We start from the raw sequence: 12118 nt of genomic DNA, 5'->3' as shown, positions 1-12118 counted from the left end.
TTAGCATTATATATCACTTCATATATTCAAAGTACAGCTCCCAGTGACTTCAGTTGCAGGGGTAAGTGCTTGGCATCTCAGAGTAGATCCATCCTGTTCACTGTATGGGCAGAGGTCCTGTAGAAAAACTAAAGACTATATCATTCATATGCACTGGGGGGCAAATTAAGATTGCAAAGGCACCTTAATTCTGGCATTTCTTAACTTTTCAGTTCTTGAATTTTCAAAATTAGTGTTCAGTTTTTTTTCAGGGTAATTTGCTAGACTTTTAAAAAAGCAAATGGCAAAAGCAGAAATTCTATCAAGGTGGTATCATATTAGCACTTGCATGAGTCTTCAGCAGGGTTAGTCTTTAGATCCACCAAACAGACCTCAGCCACGTGATCTGACAGAGTAACTGAATGCAATAGTTTTCCCCTATCTGTGGACCAACACTAGAGAAAGATGAGATACGCTTTGCTGGGGTTTTCGTGATACTTATTGAAATCATAAGGCTTGGGATTCTTTTCTTCTTGGGGTTCCGTTTAAAGCTCTGGAGGGGAGTGTGCTCTAATGAGCAGACAGACTCTTCTTCCCACTTTTCCCAAGCTTGACCCCCTTCTGCCTTGTCCCTTCCCCCTAGACCTAGTTCCATTCTCTTTGCCCAGCCAGTTCCAGTTCCCCCTTTTCTGGCTCCTCATCCAGTCTGTCTTCACCCCCCTATGTTTCCTATCCTTGCTGACTACAGACCTGTTAGTGGATGCAACAAGCACAACAAAAACAAAGCCTAACTTTCTGCAGGCATTTCAGAGACTTCCCTCAAACTTCACAATTGCCTATAGCTTGATCTAAAATTAAGGCCATTCCTGGATTGCAAGTTGCAAAATATGTCAATCTCTAAAATGGAATCATGCTTCACCATTATGGTGAGCAGTGCTAATTAAGTTCATAAAGCTTTGGACCACCTCATGTCACCTTTTATAGTGATAAGAGCTGCTCGTGGACAATGGAACACCTTTTCCTGTGCATGTGAGGTGCCTAAAAGCAGAGAGTGGTCATGTATGTATAAGGAATCAATTCTAAATCTTACACCCATTTACAAGAGGACTTCCCTTTTCATTAAGTATCTTATGTTTTCTGCATACCACATAAAACATCTGTTTGGCACACAACCTAAAGATATTTAGCTCTTCATGAATCCTGAAGAGGATGTTAAAATCTACATCTCTTATATAACAATAATTGTAGCAGTTCTGGTATAGTTAATGTTCAGGATAGGTTTCTGGGTAAAGCTTGGCTCTTCTAAGTGCTCTAAAAACCACACAGTTACTCAGATTGCCTTGAAATGGGTGTGCACTTCTTACAGAAGTCTTAATTCATACTTTTGAGCCACTTGACATATAGCCAACAAGGGGTATGGTTACTGGAGGCTTTGCATACATGTCAGCTAAATCAAAGATATAAATGAGCAAACCCTAGGTCTCTTGCAGGGAGAAATATCACAGATCCTTATGATATATCTTGGAAAACTTGAGCTCTGGAAACTTTGATGACCCTCATACTGGCACACCTGGCAGAGCTATTTATTTTACTGACCTGCTTCAGATTATTGTGACTAGAAACTGCTCAATGACTAGGGCCCTACAAAATTCATGGCCAGGAAAAACACATCCCAGACTATGAAATCTGCTCTCCCCCTGTGAAATCTGGTCTTTTGTGTGCTTTTACCCTATACTATACAGATGGGATTGTTTAGTCTGCAGAAGAGAAGAATGAGGGGGGATTTGATAGCTGCTTTCAACTACCTGAAAGGGGGTTCCAAAGAGGATGGATCTAGAGTGTTCTCAGTGGTAGCAGATGACAGAACAAGGAGTAATGGTCTCAAGTTGCAGTGGGGGAGGTTTAGGTTGGATATTAGGAAAAACTTTTTCACTAGGAGGGTGGTGAAGCACTGGAATGGGTTACGTAGGGAGGTGGTGGAATCTCCTTCCTTAGAGGTTTTTAAGGTCAGGCTTAACAAAGCCCTGGCTGGGATGATTTAGTTGGGGATTGGTCCTGCTTTGAGCAGGGGATTGACTAGCTGACCTCCTGAGGTCCCTTTCAACCCTGATATTCTGTGATTTCATGGGGGAGACCAATGTTTCACAAATTGAGGGTTCTTACCCAAAAGGCAGTTGCGGGGGGTGGGTGGGTCGCAGGTTATTTTAGTGGGGTCATGGTATTGCTACTCTTACTTCTGTGCTGCCTTCAGAGCTGGGTGATTAGAGAGCAACAGCTGTTGGCCAGGTGCCCAGCTCTGAAGGCAGCACCCCACCAGCAGCAGCACAGAAGTAAGCGTGGCAATACCATACCATGCCATCCTTCTGCGCTGCTGCTGGCGCGGCTCTGCCTTCGGAGATGGGCTCCCAGCCAGCAGACACCACAATCCAGCTGCCCAGCTCTGAAGGCAACACCGCTGCCAGCAGCAATGCAGAAGTAAGTGTAGCAGTACTGCAAGCCCCCTACAATAATCCTGTGACACCCCTCCCAACTCCTTTTTCAGTCAGGACCCCTACAATGACAACACCATGAAATTTCTGATTTAAATGGCTGAAATAATGAAATTTATTATTTTTAAAATCCTATGACCATGAAATTGACCAAAATGGACTGTAAATTTGATGGGGCCCTACCAATGAGTTTACAGCATCTCAATGATGAGCAAGGCATATAACACACTTGCCTTCTGCCTGGATCAGGTTAAATATTAATAGGATGCAGATACACAAATCATAGGGCAGAATCTTTGTATTTAAAAAATGCACACTCTGTCTCCTTGTTATGCTTCATAGAGAGCCACTGAATCTTTCACAGGTGAATTGCAAGAAGTATTAATATTAAGTGTTGTGTCTGAAATTTTGTCTCTACTGTCCACTTAGTGTGCTGAAATTTAGGTATATGTCTGCAGTTGATAGATATTCAATATCAATACAAAATATTTCAATTTCAAAGGCATTCAAAACTGATTCTAAGTTGCTGTGAAATGGCTCTAACGTATAACTAAATTTCACTATTCCATAGTTATAGGGTAGAATTGCATCCACAATGCTCCTGTGTATGTGTGGTGACAAAAAATAAAATAAAACAAAACAATCCTTTTGCAGGGAGCTTATTTCAGTATTAGAAGCAAAATTTTCATCTGCATATCGCTAACGAAAGAGTTTGAAAGGTGATAGACAAAGCCTCTTTGTCTTGCATTGGGACCCTCTATGTTCAGTTGTTTTGATTATTGTTCTCTTTAGTTGTGCTCACAATGCACATGAAGCTTAGCATATGGACTTAATTCACTTTTTCAGAAACAATGTTGCCATATTGTGTTAATGAGTGTTGCAGTACAGCCACAGCATAACTGTAACTGTTTATGTACAGTGTATCATTGGCATATAATTCACTTAATAGTTGTGTAATGGATATTTATACTGCAGGCCAAAATATTTATTAGCTGTTGGACAATATTTCTATTCTGAGGCTGAAATGTGTAAACTTTCTTCAGTAAGATATGCCTTGAATTATAACTGTAAAGGACTCTGCCCCCTAGGGTTACTCTCCATGACAGACTTTTTTCACAAAAGCCTTTACCAAACTACCCTATCCCAACACAGCCAAATACTACATCAACCATCTACAACTAGTAATGGTCTGAGAGTGAGGAGTGAATAATTTGATAAAGTGGTGTGTCTGAAAGGGGAACAGATTTAAACTTGTTGTGCTTAGTCTGGTGTACAGTGGCTGTAGTAGTGGTAAGGTATGTGCTTGTGGTTGGAGGAGTAGAGGGCAAGTACTCCTTGGCACCTTAACTTTTCACTTCCTTACTTGGGTTTGTCAGGTGTGTTGTGTAGCAGCCCTAATGGTTTTACAACACTTGTGTATTAACTGGTTTTTAATGTTTATGCACATGCCTAGAGCCTCTATACAGGGAAATATATTGCACAAAACATCCTTCAGTTATGATAGGTGGACTCTGGGCTGAAAGTTCAGCTGACGCTAGTAAAACTATATGGGTAGCATTTCTACTAAGGCATAATATTTAAATCACTGCTTTTATGAGCAAGGGCTAAAATACAAAACCCACTTCTTTGACCTAGCATCCTACAAAAGTATCAATGAAGATCTCTATGTATAATACCATGGAAATGTCTCTTATTGAGTCTAGATATCCTTTGTATTTAATATCTTGAATGATAAGACCTGTAAAGTCTAGTATTCAAAAGTTAAGAAATGCCAGAAGCAACGTTGTCCATGAAACCTTAACTTGTCCCCCTTTTTGCAAATGCATTGGCAGTCTTAGCCACTTAAAAAGTCTGTGGCAGAGCCAGGAATAGAACACGGCTCCCTTGGGTCCTAGTCTCTTGTGACTGGAGCCCTGCAAATCTGTGGATATCTGCTTTATATCTGCAGGCCATGTTTGCTGCTCACGGAATGGATGTGGATACAAATTTTGTATCTGCTCAGGGCTCTACTTCTGGCACTGGAATGTCCTTTCTGTTCTTGTTACTCTCTGCCTCATTCACTGTCCAGATGCACTGAGTGAAGTTGGGGTCCTGTAAAACAAATTGTGTGTGGTCATGTAATTAAAGACTGCCTCAGAAGTCACTTGCATAAGGGGGCTGAATTAGCGTTGCACAAGCAACATTCGTTCTGGTATTTCCTAACTTTTGAGTGCTTGTTTTTCAAACTTTACGTACAAAAAATACAGAAGAAAGTTATTTCCTAGTTCCCCTTTAAAAAGGAAAACTGAGAAAACAGATTACGTCGTGTGAAACAATATAGATCCATTGCATGGGTCATCAATAAGATTAGAAACCAGAACTTCTAGATGTATGCCACAAACCTCTACTTCTTGAATGGAGTAAATGGTCACAGTAGTAGGCTGTTATCCTATACATAGACCAACCAGTAGAGGGGAGTGTAATGTTTTGCCTACTTATTAGGCAGCAGAGGAATGTTAGGAATTGGGAATTAGTTTCTATCTATTCCTCTGAATGAGAATGCGATAAGGGTTAGACAGCACACCCAACCACACCTCCTTATCAGAAGAACCTTCTGAACTGTTTTTTCTGCAAACACTTCGTACCCTCAGCTGAATTTATTTTTTTCTTTTAGAGCACAAGCATGGGAAAACTTCAGTACAAATAGTTAAAATTTGGTAAAGTTTTATAAGAAACTTAGAAAAATTGCCTACAGTAGAAAGTGTTGGGCAATATTAACTACAGATGTTGCTACCAACAAGGTTTATACCTTGGATATGTGTCTATTTATACACCACCATGTTAACCATGGGACTGAAGAAAGATAATATCTAATTCTGAGCTTCTGGTATAGGGGCTCATGTTGAAACGTATGTTTTTAAATATAGAACATGGCTACAGCACTTTTTATGGGCAACAAGCACAAACAATACGAGGTGCTCTATTTCTGTTTTTTCTACAGCTCCATTGGGGCAGCACACCTAAGGTGAGGGAGCAAGGAGTTCATCTGTCTGCAAGTTTCCAAGGTCGTTTAAGGTATATAGTGACAGGTTCAATGGGGGAGTAATCTCTGATATTGTTTTAAATGAATTAGACTTCGTATTTTTGTGGGATTGTCTCAGTACTAGATGACATGCTGCCATAGTATACCAGCTTTATGGAGGGCTTTTCAGGTATGTTTTTGAAGTGTCTTGATCTGTGAAATCCTAAAAGGTACCACATGGCTTGCTGCATTCACTGAGCACTGCACTTGGGAGCAAAGTCTTTGTTCTTCAAGTAGCGCCCTGTGGGTGTTCCACTTCAGTTGTGCTTGTGCCCTGTGTCTTTGACTGGAGATTTTTTTTTGCAGCAGTGCCCGTTCAGCCCATGCATGCAGCCCACACTTCTTCATGCCCTTTGCCTAGGATATCTGAGGCTGCACAGGCAAACTGCCCTCAGTTTCTTCTCAGCTGCCTTTGGCCCAAGATGGAGTTTGCTGTGTGCCTGTTCTCTAATATTTAGCTTTTTCTCTACCTTATAGTACTGTAATTGTTCAAACAATTTTCCTTTTGGTTTTCCTTTTCTTAAAAAAACACCTTTTTGTTCATAGCGATATTTATGTAGTTAGGAGATTTCCCCTTCTAGGCTTAAATTTTTATTTGTTTTTGTTCGGGAATGCCAGGGCTCTCAGGATTCAAGAGGTGCCTCTCTGTCAGGAGATTATTCCAATAGGTGATGGACACTCCAAGCACTTCTGCTCTCTTGGTAATATGCATATCCCCTGTAAGTGCAAGATCTGCACTTTCAAGTGACCGATATGTCAATGTGGACAGGACTCTAGGGACTGTTAGAGAGGTAGGCAGTACTGCAGCACCAAGTACATCTACAGAAGTGGTTCTCAACCAGGGGTATGCGTATGTCTTCCAGGGGGTGCTTCAACTCGTCTAGATATTTGCCTACTTTTATAACAGGCTACATAAAAAACACTAGCAAAGTCAGCACTAGCAAAATTTCATATAGACAGTGACCTGTTTATACTGCTCTATGTACTATACACTAAATGTAAGTACAATATTTATATTCCAATTGATGTATTTTATAATTATATGGTAAAAATGAGACAGTAAGCAAATTTTTCAATAATAGTGTGCTGTGATGCTTTTGTATTTTTATGTCTGATTTTGTAAGCAAGTAGTTTCTTAGTGCCGTGAAATCAGACTCCTGAAAAGGGTAAGGTAGTCTGGAAAAGTTGAGAGCTACTGATCTACGGTACCAAAGTCCTCATCTACATTTGCCTCTAAGCAGAAGGAGGTAAGGAGTAAATCTCCAAGAAGCTCTCGGTCAGTTTCACAAGAAGGCTATGGAACCTCAGGTCCCAAGGAGACCAGGTTCCCAGGCTCTGAGTGAGGCTGGTACCACAGAGGTGAAGAGGAGTCAGTTATCTAAGGCCACGTCTACACTACCCTCTGGATCGGCGGGTAGCGATCAATTTATCGCGTCTAGTGTAGACATGATAAATCGATCCCTGATCACTCTGCCGTTGATTCTGGAACTCCTCCATGGTGAGAGGCGGAAGCGGAGTCGATGCGGGAGTGGCAGCCATCGATCCTGTGCTGTGAGGACACGAAGTAAGTGATTCTAAGTCAATCTAAGATATGGCGACTTCAGCTACGCTATTCTCATAGCTGAAGTTGCGTATCTTAGATTGATCCCCCCCAGTGTAGACCAGGCCTAAGACACATTCGGTACCGAGTTTGGATACCTGTATGCAGAGTGGCAGAGACAGGGTTGAACAGACCAATCCCATTGCTGAATAACACTTGGTACTGATAACAAGAATAACAATGGTACCAAAGACTGCTCACCTACCTACAGTACTGAGGGAATCCCATACCAAGTACTCGGTACCAACTGCATCGGTACCAAAGCTATCCTCCACATGTTCCCACTCAGCCCAATCTTTGATACTATCGGTATTTCAAGATACCCTAAGGATCTGATATCATCTTCTGAGCTGGAGTATTCTCTGTTAACTAGGGCTGAGGGTTTCTCAGTGTCAAGACGGTCTCGGACACTGATCCTTCTGTCACCTAGAGCACTACATTTGCCCTCATCTAATCTGTAAGCCGAACAGCTATCTTCCCTCTTTAGACAATGCAGAAGAGGACTCATTAGACTCTCAAATTTCAGTGTGGGGTTCCCCTACCTATCCTAGTTTTGATGGCTTGGTCTAGAGCAGAGGTTCCCAAACTTTTCTTATTGCATACAGTCTTCCAGATCTACCAGCTTCCTGTGTACCCTGACCTTTCTCATCACTGATACTTTGTGTTTTCTTCTTAATGGTACCTGTCTTTAGCCATCAGTCCATATTTCACTGTTCTGTACAGATATAGTTATAGTGCGACGTATACAACCAAACAGCCCCCTCCTCCCCGCAAGTTCTGAGCTCAGTTAGACTGGACATTTCCTAAGCAACTGAACCCACACTGTACGGTGATTGGAGGTGAGGGCTCTGTACGTCCTTGTCACTGTGTATCTGTCTCTCATTGGTACATCTTGAAGTAAATTAACTACTGTATTTTATATAACAAATGTCCACCTAGTTTTAAAGCTTCATCTGAGTAGCGTATTATGAAAATATAATTAATAAAATCCACCATTACACAATTTCTCCCTCATAGTCCTCAGGGATGTCTTGTGTCCCCCCAGGGGTATGCGTACCACAGTTTTTAGAAACCCCTGGTTGAGAGTCTCAACTATCCAACCAACAAGGTCTTATGGGTGCAACCTCATACCCTCCTCCCTCCTTTTGGATGCCACCTCTCCCATTTTCAGGATGCATGGGAGCATATAACATTGGACAAATAAGTTTTGGAAGCCATAACATCTGGTAACACTATCCATTTCAAATCTGTTCCTCCTGTATGTTCCCCCTCCTTGTCCCTCTTCAGGACCCTCTCACAATCAATTGCTAGAGCAAGAGGTGATCTCTCTTTTACGTTTAGGAGCAATAGAACCATTTCCTGTGCAGCATGGGAAAGGGATTCTATTCAGAGTATTTACTGATTCCCCAGAAGGCCAATTTTAGACCTCAGGTCTCTAAACAAATATGTAAAGCAACAGAAATTCAGAATGGTAAACCTTGCAGCAATGATTCCTTCATTAGAAGTTGGTTCACAACTCTTGACCTACAAGAAACGCTTTCATGTCACTATTCACCCTTCACACAAGAGATTTCTTCGTTTTCTAATAAACAAGCACTGCCAATACAGTGCGCTGCTCCCTTTCAGCCTATCTTCAGCACTGAGGGTATTTTCAAAGATTCTGGCAGTAGTTGCTGCTCACACACATTGGGTATAATTGTTTTCCCATTCATAGACAACTGGTTGATCAGGGACAGATTGAATCAGGAAGTGTTAATGTCAGTAAAGGTCATGTGTTCTCTTTTCACAGCCTGGGACTTCAAATGTACCTCAAAGTCCATTTTGACTCCAGTACAGCATCTAGATTTCATAGGAGCTTCCCTGGATGCTGTAACAGGCAAAGTGTACCATCCAGCAGATTTTTCTCACCAGAGAATCTCATCTCAAATATTCAGGGCAGTCCTCAAGTAACAATAGGAGATTGTCTTCAACTGCTAGGATACATCAGCTTGCATCTTTGTAGTGCAGCATGCCAGTTTGCACTTTCCAGGGTCTACAGGGATGGCTTTGAACGGTTTACAAACCAAGCGAACACAGTCTAGCAGGTTACTGTCTGTTCCCCAAGGAGTTCTATAATCTCCGGTTAAAGGACATGACCAAACTTTCACAAGTATTCCGTTTTTGCAGTTTCCCTCTCCTGTAGTCATAACATCAGATGTTCTACTTTTATATCTGAGACCTCCCAAGATACAGGGAAAATGCTCACTATAAGAGCAGCTTCTCCACATCAATCTTTTGGAATTGAGAACTGTCCAAAATCCTTACCTACGCTTTATACTGCTAACCAAATAGAAGACAGTAAAGATAGTGACAGACAATGTGGCATGTCAGTATTATATCAACTGTCAGGGAGGCACATATTGATCATTTCTCTGTGCCAAAGCAATAAAACTCTGGAGTTGGTACATAGCTAACCTCATAGTCGTCTCAGCTTCTTACCGCACACACATTTAGACCATCGTGGCAGATAACTTCAGAAGACCATTTTTTCCCCTAAATTACAAATGGGAACTGAACTCCAGAGTCCTTCACAATATATTCTTATCTTGGGGTTGGACCTGAAGGTTGATCTGTTTGTCTCACCAGCCAATGTAAAAATGCATTGGGTATTGCTACAGAGGGGGGTCTTGGTCCCTAATTCATAGGAGATGCATTCCTCGTCTCATGGATTAAAAGACTTCTCTGTGTATCTCACCAACATAGTTGCTGTTAAAGGTTCTCAACAAGATCGAGCCTGAGTCATGCTGACTGGATGAGATGTACGTATAATGGATTAGATCAACTTTCTAGGTAGAGACATGGACATTTTTGTTTTGTACCACTTGTATTCATAACCAAGTTAGTTTGTCCGAACATTAGATATTTTTGATATGAGCATTTTGTACTATGTATCATACAACAGTGTATATTGCTATTTTCTACTAGAGACCTTATTTGTCATAAATAAGTCAGTGAAATTACAATCAAATCATACTATGACATTTAAAATCTGCTGACAACTGCATGGACTTCAGGAGTAATCTAAGAAGTGAGGTAATGTTGCCTTTTGAAGTCTTTCCCTATTTAAAAATAAAAGTTGGTGACTAATGTAGCAACATGATTGCAACAAATTAGAAAAAGTGAAGGAATATTTATTGTAAACAACGGTTAAAATAAATATCACAGCTAGTTACATGCAAGACTTTTTCAGGTAAGGATGTAGAACTTGGATTTTGTGTCCTAAATGAAAATAACTTGAAAAATCTTTATTTAAAATTCTCTTAAATCAACCAGAATGTTTCATGTGTAAACTATATATAGCTATAGTGTTGGCAACAATGGCATCATTTATTTGTGTACTATATTATATTAAGGCTTGAGGTAGGGTTTAGTTTTCAGTGACCTGGTCTTGTCATTGCTTCAACCTTGCATTAAATCCCCTAATAAGTCACATCACTGTCAGTGCACTGTTGCTGAAAGGATGTGTATTGATGCTGTCATTTTGTTATATAAGCCTCCGTACTACATTGATAATTGTATTCTGTTCATGAAGAAATTCTCTTCTCTGGTTGTGATTCATTATTGCATTAACCTCTTTGGTCTTATTTTTATGACTGGTTTTGACATCACTAAATAAGTTCATGTGCCTAAGTAAGATGGACTGAATCCTCATTAAGGACAATTCATTTCAGTGTTGAAACTCCTGAGCTGGAGCCTACTTATGTATAGCAAAATTCTCTTTTTGAAAGTTCAAACAGAAACCTGACAGGATCTTTGTAGTTTTATTTGGGATGTGGGAGTGATAATACTTATGCACTATGCCTTTGAAGCTATTGACACATCTGTAGTAAGCTAACTCTTGTGATAAACAGGAAGTTTTTGGAAAAAAGCTTAACTTTTTTGCAGGTGGATCAAATGTTACCTGAACTCTGTGTGGTGTCCATTTATATTGCATGCAATCTCTGTATGATTAGGGCTTGTCTCTGTTGACTAAGATTCTGCCATAAGTTGTTTGTATTGTGTGTACTTAAAAATGCTAATATAGGGTTTTGACTTACTCCTGGGGGAATTCTGTGCCAATGCAGAATTTGTGCAGAATTAATGTTCTGTGCAGAATTTCCTTTTCCACTGCAAAAATGGGCTGCAGAGCTGCTGGCCGCCATTAGAGGCCCCTGGACCCAGCGGAGCTCAGCTCCCCAGCTCGCAAATAGAAGACACTGCTGGGGAGAGAGGGAGGGAGTTGGAGGGTTCCCAGCATGCCCTGAAGGAAGGAGGCTGCGTGCAGGAAACTCCGTACAAGCCTGGGACCCAGCATTAGGCTGTTTCTTCCTCTGGATCGCTGGACTCTGGGAAGGTAAGGCATGTGGGTGTCTGGGCTGGGAGGCGCTCACAGCTAGGCTTTGGGGTAGGGGATGCAAGGGTCTAGGCTGGGGGGGCCCTGCAGCTGGGCTCTGGGGGGTAGGAGATTCAGTTATCTGTCCCCTTGGCAGGGCTCTGGAGAGGAGGGGGCAGAGAAACAGGAACTGGGTTGTCATTGGGGTTTATTTAACTCTGCTCCTAAGGGGAATTTTTTGTTGTTTGTATAGTTACAGACATAGTTGCTGACAGATATTTTGAAATAAATTACCAAAATAATTGAAGCTGGTGTGATTATATAGTGTTATTTTTACATGTAAAATATACAGAACTTCGCAGAATTTTTAATTTTTTGGTGTAGAATGCCCCCAGGAGTAAAATTTTGTTGAAACTAACAAAACTGGAAATACAGATTGACTCCTAAAGCCTTTCTGGACAAACCATAGTAATTTGCTAAAACAAATTAAAAATCTGATTTTTTTTTCCATTACAAGATTGAAAATTGAGGTTGATACTCCATTTCCTTAAATGGACAAGTCATAACCTTAAGTTTATTGTAAGTGAAACTGGTAAAGCTGTTTGAGTTAAGGCTATTTAATGATTTTCTCTCTAAGA

The 12118-nt window shown here is 40.9% G+C and overlaps 1 protein-coding gene across 2 annotated transcripts in view; it reads left to right on the top strand.

The window, feature by feature from the left end:
* PIP4K2A (phosphatidylinositol-5-phosphate 4-kinase type 2 alpha) overlaps positions 1 to 12118 on the top strand; it is a 201284-nt gene that overhangs the window by 9989 nt on the left and 179177 nt on the right. Inside the window, exon 2 of one of the 2 annotated variants that reach the window (XM_073334226.1) lies at positions 5449 to 5522. The exons of the other annotated variant lie outside the window; for it this stretch is intronic. The gene's annotated coding sequence lies outside the window, so the exon portion shown is untranslated. The remainder of the gene's footprint in view (positions 1 to 5448; positions 5523 to 12118) is intronic. 2 annotated transcript variants of the gene reach the window in all.

The sequence above is a fragment of the Lepidochelys kempii genome, chromosome 2 (genome assembly GCF_965140265.1).
Source record: "Lepidochelys kempii isolate rLepKem1 chromosome 2, rLepKem1.hap2, whole genome shotgun sequence".
NCBI classification, from domain to species: domain Eukaryota; kingdom Metazoa; phylum Chordata; order Testudines; family Cheloniidae; genus Lepidochelys; species Lepidochelys kempii.
The sequence above is the reverse complement of the archived record's forward strand: the minus strand, read 5'-3'. Positions and strand labels throughout refer to the sequence as shown.